The following is a 22,229-nucleotide window of genomic DNA, read 5'->3' on the forward strand; positions in this document are numbered from 1 at the left end:
GAAAAACACTATGGAAGCCATTGGTGGGTTGGGTTACTAGTCTTGGAAGCCCTAGTTGGACAAACACTCTGGAAACCTGACGACAACTATGGGTTGAGTTACTAGTCTTGGAAGCTGGATTGGAACAATCGCTCTAGAGCCTTGGAAGGCTTGGGTAGAGACCAATCTAATGATGGCTTTGTGATGTCCAACTATGAGGTGGAATCACTGTTTGATGGGTTGAGGTGGTTTAGCCTCTGGAAGTCCTGAATGGTTTTGATTGATGTGTTTTATGAGATCCCACATTCATGCTTGGAATATGTCATGGGGGTGAATGGTTGAAGAGACATTTGGCTCAGCCATTCTAGGGTCGGGTGGAACGTGGTAGTCCCATATCGGGTTTGGATTTTGCATCACCAATATGAGGTTATTTGTTATTGAATTTATATGAGTATTATATTGGTTTATATGTGGATTATATGGCTGTGATTTCCTTGGTATTTCTGTTTCTATTATGGTGGTTATGTATATGTTTTATGATAGTGGCTATGTATGGCTCTCATCATGTTTTTGCTTGTAAATGAGTGAGAAATGTATCTATGACCTAATGGATGAAATGGCAACTAATATGTTGAGGCATCAATGCTTCTTAGCAATTCTCAGCTAAATTTGAGACCACTATTCTTAAATTTGTTGTTTACACCTATATATTACATATTTGTGATATATTTGATGAAATTCTTGTCATGGCTAGTAGGGGTCTGGTTAAGATCTTTTCAAGTATTTGAATTTGACTCATTGATTCCTTGTTATTTTTCTATTCAGAAGGTGTCATTCAATTTTGGGAAGCGACCTGGGCTGTGGGCTTGAAAAAGTGGCTCAAATCCTGGGGACGTTGGCACAACACTGAGAAAAATAGTCCCTGGACACTGGCATGACTTGTCATGAGAACATCCAGAGCCTCCTAGACACTATCAGGCCCATAGCATGGGAGTTTCTAGAGGTCAAGAGGTCTAAAACCTTAGTAGGACTCAAGGGATGGTTAGCAGAAAGGTTGGGATGGTTCTTATGAGTCCTATTGATGATGTTGAAGGTTTGTATAATGTGTTTCTGTTGTTTCCAATTTCTTAAAGTGATTTAGGAAGTTAAATCATATCATAGTAACTTCTCGTCACATGTTTACCTTGGTTGGATAGTTGCTTGGGTAGATGTGGGAGGAGGGTGTTATAGAGTGGTATCACAGCATGGTTCACCCCTCAGACTAGATGGGTTGTGTGTTGGTCATGCATTAAGTTGGTTGCATATGTGTTCCTTATGCTTGTAGTCCATGTGCTTATTGCATTTACATGGTGTTGATTGTGGTTGTAGTGATGTCGCCATGTGAAGGTTGATGGTGTAGTGGGATGTTTCGTCATGAGTGTATGGGTGTATATGCATTGTTATTCATGTCGGTGTATATATGCATGCATTTTCATAGTTATGGTTATGCATATATGATATGTTAGATATGCATTGTGAGGTCATTTTATGCAATTAGGTCATCACGATGATATTGGTATGTTATGATGCTAATGTGTTGGTTGAGATAGAGCATGATATGTAGATCATTAAAGTGAAGTTGCAACAATGGACTTCGGGGTAAGAGGAGATCATCATACATGTTTGTATGGTGGGCATGTAGGTATGTAGGTTAAGGATTATTATATGCATTATGGTTATGTGTATTACTTTCATTCTATTGAGGTTATGGTTACATACATGATAGATGCTAGTTGATTAGTGTAGTCATATGTGCATGTGTCAGATAGTCATGAATGACAGTATCCTGTGTTTGCATGCATTGATATTTTTGTTTGATTTCAAGATAACTTGATGATTGCATTATACGTTGTTGATGAGTTTGTTATAGGTTAAATTCTTGTTGTTATATGATAGTTAGCTTGATGATTAGGTTATATGTTGTTGATGAACATGATATATAAATTGCTATTATTATATGATAGTTAGCTTGATGATTAGGTTATATGTTGTTGATGGAAATGATATATAGCTTGTTGTTTTTATATGAGAGTTAGCTTGATGATTAGGTTATATGTTGTTGATGGAAATGATATATAGCTTGTTGTTTTTATATGAAAGTTAGCTTGATGATTAGGTTATATGTTGTTGATGGAAATGATATATAGCTTGTTGTTTTTATATGATAGTTAGCTTGATGATTAGGTTATATGTTTTTGATGAGCATGATATATAACTTGTTGTTGTTATATGCTAGTAACTTGATGACTAGGGTTATTACATTAAGATCTTGATGTTATATGTATCATACTAATTTGGATTGGTCTATGCAAATGGTTAGGGTTATGTCATTCAAGTATGAGTTAATATGTTGCAATATTATGTCATACTAATCTAGATTGACTGTACATATGTGATTATTATGTATGAATGATAAATCTTTATGAGCTTATGATGTGGACATGTTAGCTAGTTATTGTTATGGATATCATGATCTTTTTTGTGCTTGAGCTGATGTGTTGTAAATTTATATCATGCTGACTAGATTGATTGTGGAGACAAGATAACCTCCCCTAAGATACATTAAGGTATGAATTTTCTTATGATGTCTATTTGGTGTTTGAGTGTTTGGTGTCTATTATGTTATCTAGTTGATTTATTTAACATGGTATTTTTACAAGTTGGTTGAATGTTTGATGAATTGCATAATATGAGTATGTGTTCCAATAATATTGTTTTAAGATGATTGTACTAATACATGTATGTTGAGACAATTGATATATACTTGAGTGTAGTAGGTGATAGTTGTAGCATTATGTCTAATGACTATGAGTTGACTATGGATTATGACGTGATTGTTAGTCTTGGTAAAGGTTGATTTCAAATTGATAGATATGATTATCTTGATAATTGGAACATGTGGTTGACATGTGTGAAGAGTTGTAGGAAACATGATTGGTATTAGCATGACAAGGTGATAGTTGATGTGTTATATAACTAACAATTGATGATGTGACAGTACATAGTAAGCCTTGATTGCAACAAGGTAAAATGGTAAAAGAAAGGAATTGGGCAAGAATTCCTTTGGCTATGTTTGGAAACCCTAATTCCAAACGAATGAGTCTTTGGATATAGGAAGTCTTCTTAACCTTGATTTTGTTTGACATTGTGTGGATATGTGCTATAGTCATGAACATGTATTTGACATGTATATCAGCTAGTTTCTAGTTATGGATGGATTCGTCAAGTGAATTGGAGCCCTTGAGACATGGCACATATGTGTTCAGTTACAAGGCAGCATGCTTGGCACAATAAGGTAAGATAACCAGTATATTCTTATATGTATTTATGCATTTACATTTATGTGATTATGGTAGTATGATGCAGGGGATTGCATGGAAAGAGACTTCCATGAAATATTGTAGAAGGTCCGGGTTGAGATTTCCCTCAGAAGCACTTGGAACCATGGGATTGAGTCATGGTGTCTATTGCTAGTCTTGTGCTTTGGTCTTTTTTGATTTGTTGAGCTTGGTTTGTGGTTATTTATTTATTTATTTTATTTTTTTCTGGTGCAAGGCCTTGCCACTTTGTTTGCGCTATTGTATTGTTATTGATTTTCATGGTTTTATTCTTGTTTGTTTCTTGTCTTACCTTTTATGTTTCGAGAGTCTTAGGAATTGGTTTGGAGAAGAGGAAATTTAGTGGAGCTTAGGGAGAGCTGAATGAAACCTAGAAGGTAATGTAAGACCTAGATGAAGCTTGGTACATGAGTAAGGGTAGTTGAAGGTAAGAATATGAAAATCAGTTGGAGTGGTTCGGTCCATTGGTGTAAATGGATAATGGAAGTACAATCATGAGAAAGGTAACGAGAAAGTTAAATTGAATGGATGTGAGGCATCTGATTCCTTGGATATGTTGGGAATGATTATTCCCAATGTTGTTCATGATGTGCATGGATAAAGGGAGTTCTCTTAACCTTGACCTTATGTTGTGATCATGATTATACTGATGTCTATATATGTATACATTTATGTATGTATGGATGTCATGTTTCATAGGGTCATCATGGATCATGATTGTTTTATGCTAATATTTATATGTACACATGTATGTATGTATGTACGTTGTTATCTGAGAGGGTTGTCATGGATCATGGTTGTTAATGCTAATGTTAATACGTATATATGTGTGTATATTTGTTGTTTTCTAATAGGATCATGATTGTTTATGCTAATGTTTATATGTATGTATGTATCCATGTATCTATGTCACTATCCAACAGGGTTTTCAGGGATCAATCTTGTGGAGGAATGAATTCTTATAAAGGTGAATGGAATGACGAGGTTCCTCGTCTTATGGGAATCAAGTGGGAGGAGTAGTCATGAGGAATATATGAGGTTAGTATTGCGATGATATGAATTGATATTGTATGCTTGTATTATGCCTATGTTTATGTTATGACATGTAACACTGAAGGATACACCAACGGAATGAAAGCAATGTGCTTTGCAACATGCTAGGATAAGCATGGATGGAAGAGAGACACTGGAAGCGAGGATGCTTGGTAGAGATAGTGTGGTTTTGGATGTGTGGTAATATCATTGTGCATATGTTGTACATGTTGCATCTATGATGTTGTGTGCATGAAATGTTGTGCATATATAGTGTGTGTACATGTTGTTTATGCAATGTTATGTACATGGTGGTACAGATAGTGTTGTGTGAATATTGCATATGCAATGTTGGGTATAGATGGTGTTATGTACATGTTGGATATGTGGTGTTGTGTACATATTGTACTGTGTGCATGATGGATATGCGGTAATGTGTGCATGTTGGATATGTGGTGTTGTGTACATATTGTACTGTGTGCATGATGGATATGTACATATGGTGTTATGTGCATGTTGTACATATGGTGCTATGTACATATGGTGTCGTGTGCATGATTGTACAAGTGGTGTTGTGAGCATGTGGTGTCGTGTACATGTTGTACATGTGGTGTTGTGTGCATGTTCTGCTGTGTACATGTCGTGCATGTGGTACTATGTACATGTGGCATTGTGTACACATTTTACAGGTGGTACAGTGTACATGTGGCATTTTGTACACATTGTGCAGGTAGTGCCATGTACATGTGACAATGTGCACACATTGTGCAAGTGGTTCTTTGTACATATGGTACTGAGTACGTGTTGCGCATATGGTACTGGTGTACATGTGGTATTGTGTGCATGTCGTACATGACATGCTGTGGGCATGCGGTATTATGTATGCCCATTGTGTAGTTGTGATATTGTGAGATGTGTACTCATTGTGTTGTACTCTGTGTAGTACATGTATTGTGTTGTGTTGCACGCCAGGTTTAGGTACATGTATTGTGTGACATTTTGCATTGGGTATAGGTGTATGTATTGTGTTGTACATGGGGTCTAGGTGTATGTATTGTGTGGTAGTGTACACTAGATGTAGGCATATGTAGTGTGTTGAGTTGTACACTGGGTGTAGGTGTATGTATTGTGTGTCAGGTGTAGATGCATGTGTTGCATGGTGTTGTATGTTGTTTGTGGTTGTATGTGTGTGATGCACACTATCTCTATGTGCACATGGTTGAGGAGAAGGAAATGGGTGTTTGTCAGGTGTGGAAACAAATCTGGTGTGCGTATGAAATAAGAACAAAGGCAGAAGTAAGGATCACTGAAGGATAAGTATTGGTATTATATTTCAGTTTTATTGTGCATGTGATTTATGATTTTGTTCTATGATGATTACATATGATCTATGATTATGGTTTATGATGGTTACATGTGATTTATGATTTTTATCTATGATGGTTTTGTTTTGAGCTAACTTGATGTGATATGTTTATTCATGATGATTTGATCAAACAGTTAGTTTGACATGCTGTGATAGGAAGTAAACAAGATTGCAAGTGTACCTTATTAACGGGCCAACAATGAGGTATGATTTGAAGTTATTCAATTTATTTTAAATCTAATGGAAATTATATGTTTGGTATAGGAATGCATGAACATGCCTAGTCAGGTGGATGAAGTTGACTGCAAGAATTAGCAGCAACAATCAAAATAATTGGAATAAGCAATAGTATGCTAGTAAAGCCCCCAGGAGAAGGGCCATTGTGGGACACTGGTACCCAATTATGCCCATTTATTTCCATGAGCATGCTATGACCGGTATTATGGTTTTGAGGCAAGGATATGCCTTGGTTTTTGTATCCTCCGATGTGAGGAATCCTTGCAAGGGATGGAATGCCCAGGGTAGGGGTGCCGACGGAACTTGGAAGGTGTGTGACTGCATGGAAGGGGGTGACTGGATTGCCCCACGAACTGTGTAGTGGAGAAGGGAAGGATGGGGATACATTTGTTTTGTTCATTAGCATTGCTAGATGGAATCAGATGCACATTGGGAGTGTGCCCTGAAACAATGAGCCAATAACTAATCAATGAGAGGAAAAGTGGCGTAGGATTATAACACTAGACATTGGATGAAGATTTGAATTTGACAAGGGATTCTGGACTTCCTAGGAAGGAGGTGAATCTTGGTATTACTTTGAGGGTGGAGGTGTGAGCCTCTAGATTCCCTTTTTGTGGATGTAGGCATCGTATCCTTTTATTTGTTGGTTGAGGAAATGTGCATATTTGTATATATGTGTATTATTGTAAATACTGTATTGAGCTGGATTTATAAAGCTCCATAGGCAATATGATTATTTTCTGGTTGAAGCAAATGTGTAGGTGTGGTTATTATTGTAAATATCATATTGAGCTATGTTATAAAGCTATAGTAAATGGTAATTTTGTCATATTTCAGCAGTGGTCATTGTAAATACTGCAACGAGTTATGTTATAAATCTCCATGGGCAGTATGTTTTGTTTTCAGCAGTCTTGTTGGTTATAGGTGTCATTGAACAATGAGGATAGTGTTCCCCCAAGGGGGAGGGTTCTGTAAAATCCCTAGTTAAAAATCCATGTAAAAATATATAAGGCCACAGTTAATGTGACATGTCTTCCAAGCTGAATGGTGGGTAAAAAATCCTAGTGGGTGTTGATTCGGTTATTATGGCTAAGAAAATTGGCAAAGGAAATGGCAAAGGATTTGGAAAGGAAAGAGACATTAATTGGAATTTTGTTTATGAAATAAAGGAAATTAGGAGAGAAGGAAGGTGAAAAGTCACATGTTGCACGTGAGAAGGAAAATGAAGGAAAATAATGGAAAATGAAGAAAATAGGGGCTTCATTCATAAAAAGGATTTTGAGGATAAATGGGTATGATTTTGATAGGTTTTGGTGGAGCACTCTTGGAGAGTGTGGAATACTTGGAGTTTTGGAGAAAGAAGGCAAAGGAAGAGTAGGAAAGCACAAGAGGACATCGGGATCAACAACTAAAAAGAGTTTTTCTTACAGTTACCGAGTTGCATGTATGTTTTCCTCACTAGCTTTGGCATGCATGATACATGCATGTGGTTTCTTGGTCATGATTTGTCATTAGCATGGAGGATTGCCTGGATTGATAGTGGATTTGCCTAACCTTGCCATTTCTTGGATAGCCATGGAGATATTGGATTTATTTCCTTGTTTTGTATTGGTTGGTTCTCATGTTTCCTTGACTTGGGTTGAGTTATTAGTTCTTGGAAGCCTTGGTTGGACAAACACTCTGGAGCCCTAGAAGGCTTGGGTAGAGACTAATCTGATGATGGTTTTTTGATGTCTCTTCGTGAGGTGGAATCACTGTTTGATGGGTTGAGGTGGTTTGGAATTTGGAAGCCCTAAATGGTTTTGATGTGTTTTATGAGATCCCACATGTTATAGTCCTATAGTGATAGGATGCATAATTTTGAATTGGATAAGTTTTAGCCTTGTAATATTGTACATACCTTTGTTTTCTGCAAATCTTTTCCATATTAAAAAATTAAAAAATGTAAAGAGGGTATGTCCTAAAAGAAATATCAAAGGACAAAAAGAATAAGAAAATATAAAAAATGAAAATATATGAACCCCAAAAACAAAAATAGATCATGAAAGTGTGCAAGTCTAAATGACACTACTATTTCACTACTTTACTATTTTAAATAATGGTTGTGTATAGTTTGTCATGCATGCCACAACCCCATGGTAGTCAAATTTCTTAATCTTGACTATTTCACGCTTTGAATTTTATGTTTATAGTTAGAGAATAAAATCTGACCAAATAGTTTAATCTTGGTAGATCATTAGATAGGTAGAGAAAATAAAAGGAGCTCATTAGCTTAATCTGAGCCCTTGGATGATATAAGGTTAGAATTAGATAGTTTACTTTTCAAAAGAAAAATGAATGATAACAGTCTGCTAGCCTAAATGCACCCAAATAAAATGAAGAGAAAATGGTAGGGTAAATAATGGGTAAGTAGAAGAAAGGTTGTTGGAGTATGAAGTTGATTAGATAAAAGCACATCTATCATGCTTGATTATATGTTTCAATATGTATGAGCAGTCAATAAGACAAAAGCAATGGTTTTCAAGTTCATTTAATTAACTCCCCTTCATTCTTGTAATCCCTTTACTTATTAATTTCCCCATCCACAAGTAAGTTCTAGTACTTTAAATCCTTCAAGTCATAAAGGCTTAGAGCATTTCTTTGACTTTTGGTGGGACCAGACCCTCGGCTTAATAACTTATGGAACCACAAGTGTTAGAATTCCCTTCATATAATTCATTTCCCTTCATTACCCTAATAAAACCCCTTTTCCTAAGGATAAACTTCATCTTCCTAGTAAAAGTAGACAACCCCCATGTTAAATTCCATTTCACCTAAAAAACCCACAAAAATGCTTTATCCTAAGTGTAAATGTATGTGAAAAAAGTGCATCAATATTACATTATACTTAGTGGTATATTCACTCCACAAATTCATTTCATATTAATTTTTTAACTTAATTATATAATTCCCAATATACCTTTTCCTGTATATTAAATAAATCCCCTATATAAATATCCCAACCCTTAGTTTTAATATAAACTATACATTTACCCCATATTCCCGACAAAACCCACTTAATACACCACTGTGCAGTAAAGCTAAATTAATCCCATCATTAAGCCCCACCCGTTCATTTAATCTTAATTAATCCCAAACCACCAAGGATTAAAGCTTTAGCCCCCCTGAAGCCTATGCTCATATCATCCGCGCACATCCCTTGCCCAACTACCGTCCGATCATCATTGCCATCATCCGAAGGTTCACAGCCATATCAGCTTCACCAATGGCCAACCTTTACCCCCCCCGATAAGGTGGCTTTCCCCAGCCCCCCAACTGCTATGTGTTGAGCAATGGCATAGATCGGGTGACCCCTCCTAAATATCACTCCCTCCACAAAAGTGGTGTGATGGCTTGGGAAATCGTCTCCTCGCCAAATCCGAAAAACTTCCCACTGTTCATGGGTAGAATTACCCGCCAAAAAGTGACCGTTGCTAAAAAAAAGCCCAAGAAGCTCTATTTCGCCTTTTTTGCTTATTTTTTGTGTAAACCTCTCTAAATCAGTGTGACTCTTGCAAACACTGAATTCACCAATTGAATTCCAAATTCACTTCTGAAGAAGCTGCAGAGACCCCAATCAACTTCTCAGTCGGTACCAGATCCATTCAAACTTCTGCAGTTGCCGAGAATACTGAATTTGAAGCCAATTCACCCAATTCCAGGTATTTGAAGATGAATTTTCTAGACAACCCTTTCAATTTGAAAACGTTCAATCTATGAAGTGTTTTAATTAAGTAAAATTAATTGAAATTTATTTAAATTTAAAAGTTTGTCTCCAAACCCTTCTGAAAGCTTCCAGTTTCTGTCAAAACCTTTAAATAAACTTGTGAAATTCAAATTCAAATCCATAAGAACTAAATTATGGCTTCCCCTATCACCATGGATGTTAGACCTATCACAACTCACCATTTGGACCTAGACCACCTTCCCCTGGCAGACAAAGATTTTCAAATCAGAGAGACAAGTGCATATGAAGTCCTGCTCAAAATTCATTGTTTGAGTAAAGACAGAGATTTGAACCATTCTGATGACATTGGCCTTTGGGAATCCAATTTTCCCAAATACCAGTTTCCCCAAGTACATATCTTTCTTGAAATTGTTCATATGTTCCATGCCTGTTACATTCCCAACCAGAGAGCTATAGTTTCCCCTGACCAAAAGGTCTTGTTTACTATCACAATTGAGTCAATCAATGAGATGTTGCAAGTCCAACCAGGTTCAAACAGGACCCCACTCTCCATCGGGAATTTGTTAGACCTATACACCATGTTGGGTCCCTCTAGACTAGCCCAAAATTTTCAAACTTTCACTGTAGAAGAGCAGCACATTCCTAAAATTTCCCCTCCATATGTTTCTGCCATTTTCTTTGAAAGGGGCAAGCATATTGTGACTATAATATCATGTATTTTGGGTTGCACCACTGATGAATTTGTTAATGAGCTTATCTTGGACTTCATGTCCATTTTCACCCCAGGAAAGCCTCCTGCTACTTTGTACAAATGTGCCTAGTTCATAGCTGAAAGAATGCATGAACAATTTACCAGAATGCACAATGAAAGAGTATTCAAGTACTCATATGTACTTTACCATATGTTTTTTTATTATCAGTCAGACAGATTTCCCTTCACCCTCCAGAAGTTGGATACCAAAGGCCAGCCCGTGTCTGTTATTTTTTGGACACTACTTTTCCATAGATATTCATCACCTTACACCTATAAAGATTTCATTGACTCTTTTGTCCATCTAGTCATGACATTGCTGACAAAAATTCCTCCACCCAGAATAAGCCAAGAGATCAAATGAGTCCTCCAATTGTCCAAGCAAAGTAAAGTGGGAGATTGGTACCTTTACCAAAATCACATTGAAATAAGAATCTATGGTTGCTAGCTAGCCCCATACAAAATCCCCAAATACCTCACCATGAGGTTATTTTCTCTAGAGTATTATAGGCAGATAATGAACTCTGATGAATTCAATTTTGTCTCAGCCAAGAAAAGAACTCAGTTCAAAGTCAAAAATCAGTTAGGCCCTTTCATTTGCAATTCTAGAGAAGCAGGGCAAGAAGTAGATCAGATTCTGCAACAAATGAAGTTCCAAAATAGTTTCATGTGGAGATATGACCCTCAAGGGTTTATGACTAAACTTAGACAAAAGGTAAAATTGGGGCCTTACATTCATCACCCCATACTAGAGATAGAAAGATATGCCAATCAATTTGAGTGGGTGGAAAACACTCTCATAGACAGGGATAGTACAAAGGTAGATGTTGAAAATACCTTGTGTGATTTAGAAAGACAGCTTGATGAAAGCTCATTCCTGTAGGTACCACAACAAGAAGCGACCATGAGTACCCCTATAGTTTTGCAAACTCCTCAGAATGAGGAAAAGAATCCAAAGAGGAACAGAGAGGGAGCCTCCACTTTAGGTATGGACACATCAAATATGCAGTATGAAGCCAGCCAGAGCAAAAGGCCAAGGCTCAATCCTGTTTCAGAACAGGAAGACACAGAAGGCTCAACAAAAATAACTAATACTGAGTTAGACATGAGCAAGGGCATAGCTCCATCTGGAGAAACACAGGAGCCATCTGCATCACAGACTCAAATGTTGGAAAGGAAACTAAGTGTAGAGGTCTCCTCATTTAGTAGGCCTGCTGATAGAGATAAGGACATAAAGGACAGGTTTAAAGAAATCAAAATGAGAAATGAGAAACTAAAGGCACAGTCTTATGCACAGTATCTCAAGATTACACCTACCAATCAAACTAGGTTGATGTTAGCTTTTGACATCAAGGAAGGAAAGATGCATATGTCTTTCGTAAAGGCAATTGTACAACAACCAAGGACATCAACAGATTTCAAGAAGATTGATTTTGAGGTATTGGCAAGTGATATTCATCCCATTAACCAAATTGAATTTCACAAACAGGCTAGAGAAATGATTTATTCCGCCCTTACTGGAAAATCCATAGCTGCCCATCAATTGCAAAATTCATTGAACAACATTTCAACCCAGTATCAGTTAGAAAAGGCCTCCTCGCAAGCCAAAGACACCAGAATAAAGTCTTTAGAAGACTTAGTAATTGAATTGGGACATGATACCAAAGACATCAAAGCTATTGAACAACTGATCAAGGAAAAGAATGATGACATTGCAGCACTCAAAAAGAAGTTGAAGATACCTTAGCTGCAACATCCCAGACACAGGAAGTATTGTAAAATCAAACAAGGCATGAAGAGTTGATGGAATTAGTCCTCAAACTAAATGATCAATTGAGGGAGATAGAAAAGTATTTAGACAACCTAATCCTATTAAAGCAAACTGATATTGCCTCTACCTCAGTGAATGTCATCCCAAGAGTCACCACAGTCATTCCTTCTACATTGGCAGCCTCATTGGCTTCCACAGCTCCTATGGCCATAACAAAACAACTTTCAATAGAGTCTATATCAGTAGCAGGTACATCAAGTGAAGAAGCAAAAAATTTGGTTAAAGCTATGGAAGAGATGTCCATACAGGCAACAAAGATGAATAAGCTCAAAGAAAAGGTGACAAGCTTGGAAACTAATTACAAGATTGCCAAAATCATGCACAAAGAAGAAGTGTAGAAAGCTGCCAGAATGAATGAGAGATTAAAGGCCATGGAGAAGGACCTAACACTAAAAGAAGCCCTTGGGCAAGCTAAGGAACTACTATGGGCCAATATCATTGACTCTGTTAATGATATTTGGCCGTCTATTCAGGTGATTTTTGAATAGATAGATTTAATAAAGATGGCTACAAAGGTCATCCAAAGAGTAAAAGAAGAATTAGGAGAAATGCCTGAAGAAGCTACTAGAATCATCCAATTCCTCAATAGTAAGAATAAGTACGAGCTTAAGGAATTGGAAATAGAGGACAGAACAGAGACAATTTTGGAGGTGAGAAAGGCCCTCTCCAAGATAAACTTAATGCTAAACTTGGAGGACAAGTGTTAGAATATGCAGGTAGCCATTGAGAGATTTATAGCTAAGTTTCAAATTTTGAGAGAGAAAGGGTTACCCAGTCCCTTAGTAATAAATGAAAAGCTCATGAAACAATTGGATTACAACAACAAAATCAGAGAGCTAGCAAAAGAACAATTCAATACATCATCAATCAAGGCATTTCCAACAGGAAAAGTACTTTATCAGACATTTGAAAACTTGTTTTACCTCCAGCATGAGGTAAGACACTTGTTTATCAATATGCCTACTTTTGCCAAGTACACCGAGGCAGATGAAATATATCAGAGGGTGATAAAAATCCAATCACTTGATGCTGAAGCATGGGATAAATTCACTGATTTACTATGAGAAATATGTAGTAAAAAGGTTAATTTACAGTAAAAGTAAAACAACCTGGTAAAAATATGAAGATAGATCATAAGAGTTAAATTGTATCAGTGTCAAAGTGTATAAGATGAAAGCCTAAAGTAAATGAAGCTTCCAGCGTGAAAGATCAAACAACAAAGCAACATAAAGGGCTAAAATCAAACCATAAAAGCGAGCAGTAACAAAATAAAAGGGACACCATGAAACAGTTCAATAGCTATCTCTATCTTTTTGCAAGAAGATATTTTCATTTCCTAGATTAAATCTCAAATTAGTTTGAGATATTTTGTAATAAATTTTTGTATAAATACTTCACAATTCGAGGTATGTAGTGTGGATTCTATTAGACATTTCTATATACTTTTTGATCAAGAGGACCTAAAGGTTATTGTATCAGTTGATGAGCCAACAAGATGGATTGATTAATAAAAATTAGACTTTTCCAAGGATTCATGTGTTGAACAAATTTCAGACAAGTATTTTCTTATGTTATTGTCATTTTCTCAAAGTTTATTCATAATATTATATGTGTTTCAATCTAAATGCTATAACTGGAATAATATTTCAGAACTTGTTTAAATCACAATCTATTTTAACAGTTAAGCTTTGAATGTTTTCTTCTAGTATTTAAATTAAATAATTCTTAATTTATCTTTGGTTTAGATTGATTTCATAAATAATCCAGGTTAAAGGATTCTTAATTTCCCTTTTATTTCGATTACCCTTTCCTTCCTCATTCATTATCCAGGTCTGAGAACCCTTAATTGCTCTCTCACCCTGAGTGAAACCATTTCACCCCTCTGTCTCAAACACTCTAAAATACACTCTGCTATCTTGCCCTTGGAACATCCCCTTCAGTGATTTTATCTAGCCTTGTTTCCTTATCAGTTGACTCCATAGCCCAATGGTTCAAAAGACAACAATTTATCCATTTGTTTAAGAGATTCCACCACCCAATTTCAAACAAAATCAGAGCAATCATAGCTAGCCTAAAACATTCTTAACTAAAACAAAGTTAAAATTTAAAAAGAGAGCCCTCTCTGAGCATCAGGAAGGCTCGGTCCTGATCTCCAAAAGTGGATAGTGGTTAACTTTAGTTTTTCCTTATTCTTACTTCAAAGGAATTGCTAGAGCGATAACATTTCTGGCGACCATACTGGGGACTTCGAACCTCAATCTCATAAAAGCTTAAGGAAACCTTCAATCAAATCTTGAGCGCCTTAAGGTCATTACCTGAAGTAAGTTTTCAGAAAATTTCATAAAAAACAATTTAAAAACTTAAAATTCTAGCTCCTAAAAAGATTCATTACACTAGGGCCAACCCAGACCCAAACCTTGAAACTATAGTGGATGACCTAGACAGAATTCTAAGGAAGCCAAAAAATGAAGAGACTTAGCCAAGTAGTAGTCAGTGTTGGAAATAATACTGAGAGGGGGGGTGAATCAGTATTATCAGATCAATCAAACTTTTTCAATGCTCAGAAACATATACGCTACTTCAGTTAAGTGAACCAGCGTGTACACGCTACTGTGACTAAGTAAAACAGCGTATAAGAAGAAAACTCACAATTTAGTTATCTTATTCTTCAGTTAAGTGCATCAGGACATTATTCACCACATTAATAGTAAACATGTGCAGTATAACAGAACAGATCAAAAGCCACACACATGAACACCAAGATATAAGGTGGAAACCCAATGTGGGTGAAAACCACCTGCTGCAAGTTGTCTCTATCTTTCTTTAATATGAAACTTCAGTTTACAATCTTTTGTACTGGTGCAGCCTTATACCAGTACGCAGGCTACAACCTGCAGAAGGCTACAACCTTCTCTCGTTCTCCAAACTTCCTTGGAAGGGAGCTCCAACCCCCTTTGCTCTTGTACTAGCCAAGATACTAGTACGTAGGTGCTGACCTACAATCTTCTTTCCTTCAGGTACCACCTTTCATACATTTTCAGACTGGATATTCCTGAAGCACAACATTACAATCTGTAGACCCAATTCATTCAATTTACACAACAGATCATTGAAGCATAATACAACCAAACTTTGAATCACTGAACCACTGAACCCTGTCAATCACCAGTTACCAGAACACAGAGCAGACTACAGAACTCTGCAATGACAGTCAGACCCCACTGTAAACCCAAAATCAAGCTTCAAAAGATATACGCTACTTCAATGAACAAAACCCGCGTATACACGCGCTTTTACCGAAGCCAACCTGCGTACAGATCTAAAAATAGACTTTCTCAATTTGCAGCTGTACCAGACATTAGTTAGATCCAGAACATAACATTGCGACAATATGCAGATCTAGAAATACGCATAATCAACCATATCATGATAGTGCATTTCAAACCATTAGATCCCGATCTATCCTTAGATCTAGTCTTCCATCAACCGATGTGATCTCTCCTTGGCTTAGATCAAGCAACCCAGAACCTGCATATCAGATCTCTTTCTCTCTTAGATATTCAAGCCTTGTCAAAAGATGTTTTTGCCTAATGATCTTCTTCTCCTTATATAGTCTTAGGCCTAGCTCAATACCAAGAGCCAAAACCATAGTAACACAATACCATCAACTTCAAAACTAGGGATCGACACGCCCGTCGAGACACAATGGTCCGAAATCATAGGCACAACTTCCAAGGACTAACCACCATGGACCAAAGATACTTTTCCACATACACGCGCTTTTTATGAATCCAACTAGCGTGTACACGCGACTTGGGCTTAACGAACATGCGTATATGAACTTCCTTGGCATGCTGTACTAAGATCTGTCTTCTGATTAAGTTGCCATCACCTGTACCAACCTCTGAGCACCTGAACCATCCTCTGAGTGAGTTGCCATCAAGGACAACACTTGAATCATAATGCCAACAATCTCCCCCTTTGGACTTGATGGCAACCACCACACCAAGTCACTCTCCCCCTTTGACATCAAGGGCAAAGGGCTGTGCTCCCCCTGAGGACATGCTGATACCTCTGCTTGGCTGTGCTGACTCGTGCTCCCCCTAACAGTAGGCCAGATCTGCAAAAGATGTTCTTCAACAAGAACCAAGACTTATACACCATAAGGGACCGTCCTATCACCAAAAGACTCAATACATACATCCATACTCCCTACCAAGAGGGGACATATCAGAAACAACCAATTATATTACAGCATTCATCCCAGGCATAGTGGGGAAACCAACATAGGCCGTTACATGACCTTGACACCATAAAAGAGATATGACAAGAGAGATACATGACATAGAGACAACAGATCTAGACCAAGACTTAGGAAAGGCACCAGCAGCATCTGATAAACATCTTGTTAGATCAGCCATCAGGATTTCTTTCTGAGCTCCTTCTCCTGAAACCAACAACCAAAACATCTGAATGCCAACAATGCTTTATGAGACTTTTAAGCTGCTCCCCCTGAACCTGTGCCTGTTGCACTCCCTGAAACTGTGCCTGAAGTATTCTGACATTCCCATTGCTGTTCAGAACCCCAGAGTTTTCCCTTGCTATTCAGAACTTCATATACGCGATTTTTCCTGTATAAAACAGCGTATGTACGCGGATATACTTTCTGCAACAAGCGTCCAACATACACGCGACTTACCCATCATGAATCCGCGTATATACGCGCATATCCCTTCCGTAACCTGCGTATACCAACTTTTCTGTAGAACAAACAAACTTCAACAACAGGATGAAGCATCAACTACTCCCAGCTTTTGTCTGAGATATTCAAAAGTTTCCCTGGGCAGTGGTTTTGTGAGAATATCAGCAACTTGCTCCTTAGAAGGAACATACTCCAACTTGACCTTCTGCTCAAGCACTTGTTCCCGAAGAAAATGGTACTTGATTGGTATGTGCTTGGTCTTTGAGTGCATGACTGGATTCTTTGAAATGCTGATTGCACTTGTATTATCACATAAGATAGAGACAGGTGGAGTGCAAGTGATTTGAAAGTCCTGCAAGGTCTGCATCATCCAAAGAAGTTGTGTGCAACAAGATGCTGCAGCCACATATTCTGCTTCAGCTGTAGATAAGGCAATCGAACTTTGTTTCTTGCTGAACCAAGATACTAATCTGGAACCCATGAAGAAAGCACCTCCACTTGTGCTTTTCCTATCATCCACACTTCCAGCCCAATCTGCATCTGTGTAAGCATGAAGAGTGAGATCTGTATTTCTAGGATACCATAAGCCATAGTTTTGGGTCCCTTGAAGATATTTGAAGATTCTTTTGACTGCCTGAAGATGAGTTTCCTTTGGGTTGGCTTGAAATCTTCCAACCATTCCTACTGCATGTGTAATATCTGGTCGAGTACCTGTCAAATAAAGCAAACTCCCAATCATGGATCTATAAGTGGGTTGGTGAACTGCTGCTGATTCATCATTTGCACTGAGGCTGCATCCTGTAACCATGGGTGTACATACTGGCTTTGACTCTTCCATGCCATACTTCTTCAAGATCTGCTTGAGGTATTTGGTTTGAGACAAGAAGATACCTCCTTCATTTTGTTGGATTTGCAATCCAAGAAAATATGTCAATTCTCCAAGAAGTGACATTTCGAATTCTTTCTGCATAACCAAGGCAAAGTTTTGACTCATAGTCTCTTCATTGCTGCCAAAAATAATATCATCTACATAAACAACAAGAATTAGCAATTTGTTATTTTCAACTTTTATATAGAGATTGCTATCTGCTGATCCTTTTGAAAAGCCTTGTTGGTGAAGATATTTGTCCAACCGATAGTACCAAGCCCTTGGAGCTTGTTTGAGTCCATAGAGTGCCTTTTTCAATCTGCATACAAGGTTTGGATCATTCCCAAGAATGAAACCATCTGGCTGCTCAATATATACTTCTTCTTCTAAGTCTCCATTCAGGAAGGCTGATTTCACGTCCATTTGAAATACCTTGAAGTTTTGAAAGCTTGAGAGAGCAAGGAACATTCGGATGGCCTCTAGTCTTGCCACAGGAGCAAAGGTCTCTTCAAAATCTATTCCTTCTTGCTGTGCATACCCTTTACAAACAAGTCTGGCCTTGTTTCTAATTACTTCTCCATTTTCATTTAATTTATTCTTGAAGACCCATTTTGTTCCTATTACATTCTTATCTTTTGGTCTAGGAACTAATTCCCAAGTGTTGTTCTTTTCGATTTGCTCAAGTTCTTCATCCATTGCTTTGACCCAACATTCATCTTTGCATGCCTCTTTCACATTTTGTGGTTCAATGGAGGAGAGTAGTGCCAAGTAGCTTGAAGCTTCTGCAAGTGTCCTTCTTGTTTGTACTCCTGCTTCTTTCTGCCCCACAATCTGAGTTTCTGGATGATTCTTTTGGACATATCTGGATGGAGTCTTCTCTTCTATTCTTGTCTGCTCCTCTGGTTCTTCTTGAGATTCTTCTTCTTCTTGAGGTTCTTCTTCTTCATCATTTTGCCTTTGAGAGTAACCTTCATCTTCTTCAATGTCTTCATGATGAACTTGCCTAGGAATATATCCCTTCTCATCAACCACTATATCAATACTGTCAACAATTCTGCCAAGTCTTTTATTGTAGCACTTGTATGCTTTGCTATGTGGAGAATAACCAAGAAGAATGCCCTCATCTGCTCTAGGTTCAAGTTTTCCAAGTTGCTCATCAGTATTCTTAATATAACATTTGCTCCCAAAGATTTTGAAATGCTTCACGGAAGGAGTTTTACCACTCCAAAGCTCATGAGGTGTTTGAGTGCTGTTTACTCGGACATTTGTTTTGTTAAGAATGATAACAGCAGCATGTGCAGCTTCACCCCAGAAGGTTGCAGGAGTACCTGATTCATCGAGCATAGCACGAGCCATTTGTTGGATAGTTCTGTTCATTCTTTCCACAACCCCATTTTGCTGAGGAGTTCTAGCTGTAGAGAATTCTCTTCTTATCCCATGTTCATCGCAGAAATCGAAAAATTCATTTGATGTGAACTCCCCACCTCTGTCAGATCTGAGGCACTTAATTTTGTGTCCTGATTCATTTTCAGCCAATGCTTTGAAGGATTTGAATTTTTCGAATGCTTCATCTTTGTGCTTCATAAGCCCTAACCAAACAAACCTTGAGAAATCATCAATGAATAATATCAGATATTCTTCTCCTCGAGGTGTCCTTTTCCTAAATGGACCACATACATCTGTATGGACTAGCTCAAGAGGCAAGCTAGCTGATCCTTCCTTCTCTGGAAAGTTAGTTCTGGTTTGCTTTCCAAACTGACAAGATTTGCATATGGTGTTGTCTGGAATTTTGATATCTGGAAGATCGCGAACTGCCTGATATTTGCATGCTTTTCTTATTTGTGAGAAGCTTAGATGTCCCAACCTTCGATGCCATAACCAGTGCTCTTCATCCTTGCTAAGATAGCATTGTTGTTGTCCTTCTTCAAATATGTACAGATTATTTGGAGTTCTTTTGCCTTTGAGAACTGTTTTACCTGTATCAAGATCACGAACAAGACATCCATTCGATCTGAAAATAACCTCGGTTTTTTGATCACACATCTGGCTGACACTTAGTAGATTATGCTTCAATCCATCAACATACAAAACATTTCCAGCCTTGACCTTTTCTTTCAAAGGAGCAATACCTTTTCCTTTTATAGTTGCAGGAGTATCATTTCCAAAAGAAACTTTCTTTCCCTTTTCTAAAGTAGAATAAGATTCAAGTTTTTCTTTATCACCTGTCATATGTTTCGAACATCCACTGTCAATGTACCATAGATTTTCCTGTCCTTCTGCATAAAAAGCTATCCCACATCTTTCTGTCTGAGGTTCCTTTATTCTCCATTTTTTGGTGCTCGTGGCTTGTTCCTTTTTCTCCTGAAACCTGCTCCTGCATTCAGATTCTTTATGACCAAAATTATTGCAAATAGAACATTCAACTTCATTTTCAAGAACCGAAAAGTTGTTATAGGTCCTCTTTGTAATCCCTGTCATACTTCTTTGTTTTTGAGCTTCCCTAGTCATGATTGTTTTATATGCAACACATTGAGCTGCTTTGTGACCAAAGTTATGGCAAGAAAAGCATTGTCCATTGAAGAAGCTTCTGCGGTTATTGAATCTACCAGCCAACTGATTGTAATTTCTATTTTCATCTATTCTTGTGCCAAACTGAGAAGATTTTACCTGTGGTTGGTTGTAGCTTTTGTTCACCCTTAAGAAGGATTGTCCCTGATAGTTTCTGTTTGTAATTCATCCCTGCTTTACCTGATTATCTTCATTGTTCTTCTGCTCATTTCTTCTTGCTGCATCAAGATAACTTTTTGAGGTGGATGCTTGAGAGGTTTCTCCATTATAGCCCAAACCTGTCTTGTTTAGAGGAGACCGCTGCACATTGATAATCTCATCCAAAGTTTCAGATCCTTTGACAAACTTAAGATTAATAGCTTTTGTTTTCTCAATTTCTTTTCTGAGACCAACAATTTCACCTTCTAGTTTTTCAAGATGTTTTTCCTTTTCATCAATTTGAAATTGCAAAGTATCAATGATCACACTCTTTTCTTCTATGCATCTCTTGAGTCTAGTAATTTCATTATAGAGATTATCCACATCTACAGCATCCTCATAATCATCATCTTCAAATGCCATTAACAGCTTATATTTATTACCTTGTTCATCTTCATCACTGTTTGATAAGCCATCACTATCTTCATGGGTGTAGTAGCTTTTCTTATTTGCACTTTGTTTCTTGTTCCATCTAGCAGGTTCTTTTCCTTTATCCTTATAAGGACATTTTGCAGCATAATGACCTACTCTTCCACAAGCAAAGCATTTGAAAGGTAGCTTACCTCTGAACCTTCCAGCACCCCTTTGAAGATTTCTGACAAAATTTGATTCTTCTTCCTCTTCTTCTGGAACATGGCTTGCTTCATAGTAATCTTCTTTTCCTGATGCCTTAAAAGCAGCTTCCCTTCTGTCTGATGGACCTCCCTTTCTCATTTCATAAGCAGTTAGAATTCCATGTAGCTGAGACATAGTGAGAACTTTGAGATTTTCCTTTTCTTCTATTGCAGATACTTTAGATTCAAACTTGGGGGATAATGATCTTAGAATCTTTTGAACTACATAGTCTCTTTTATTTCTTCACCCAAATTTTTCATACAATTAACAATCTCATCTACCCGAAGAAAATAATTAGCCACACTTTCATCATTATACATCTTGAGAGTCTCATATTGAATCCTGAGAGTTTGAAGTTTAGCTTGCTTTACCTGTTCATCTCCTTCATAGCTAGTGATCATTTTGTCCCATATCTCTTTTGCTGGTTTGAAGTGCATGACCTTCATGAATTCTGTTTGGGATATACTTCCTAATAGAGTACTGACTGCTTTTGCATTTGTTTCATATGCCTTTTTCTCAGCTGGATCTGTAGGAGTAGCTGAAGGAAAAGCATAGCCTGTTTCTACAATGTTCCAAACTTCTGTACCAAGAGATTGAAGATATGCAGTAACTCTTACCTTCCAATAATTGAAATTTGTTCCATCAAAAACCGGTGGCCTGATTGATGCTTCTTTCTCGTAGTTGCTCATGATGAATGATCTACCTTCAATCGATCAAGCTTCTCTGAAGGACCTGCTCTGATACCAATTGTTGGAAATAATACTGAGAGGGGGGGTGAATCAGTATTATCAGATCAATCAAACTTTTTCAATGCTCAGAAACATATACGCTACTTCAGTTAAGTGAACCAGCGTGTACACGCTACTGTGACTAAGTAAAACAGCGTATAAGAAGAAAACTCACAATTTAGTTATCTTATTCTTCAGTTAAGTGCATCAGGACATTATTCACCACATTAACAGTAAACATGTGCAGTAT

Source organism: Pinus tabuliformis, chromosome 9 (genome assembly GCF_031772625.1).
Source record: "Pinus tabuliformis cultivar Carrire ecotype Pingquan chromosome 9, CPIR1, whole genome shotgun sequence".
NCBI classification, from domain to species: Eukaryota; Viridiplantae; Streptophyta; class Pinopsida; order Pinales; family Pinaceae; genus Pinus; species Pinus tabuliformis.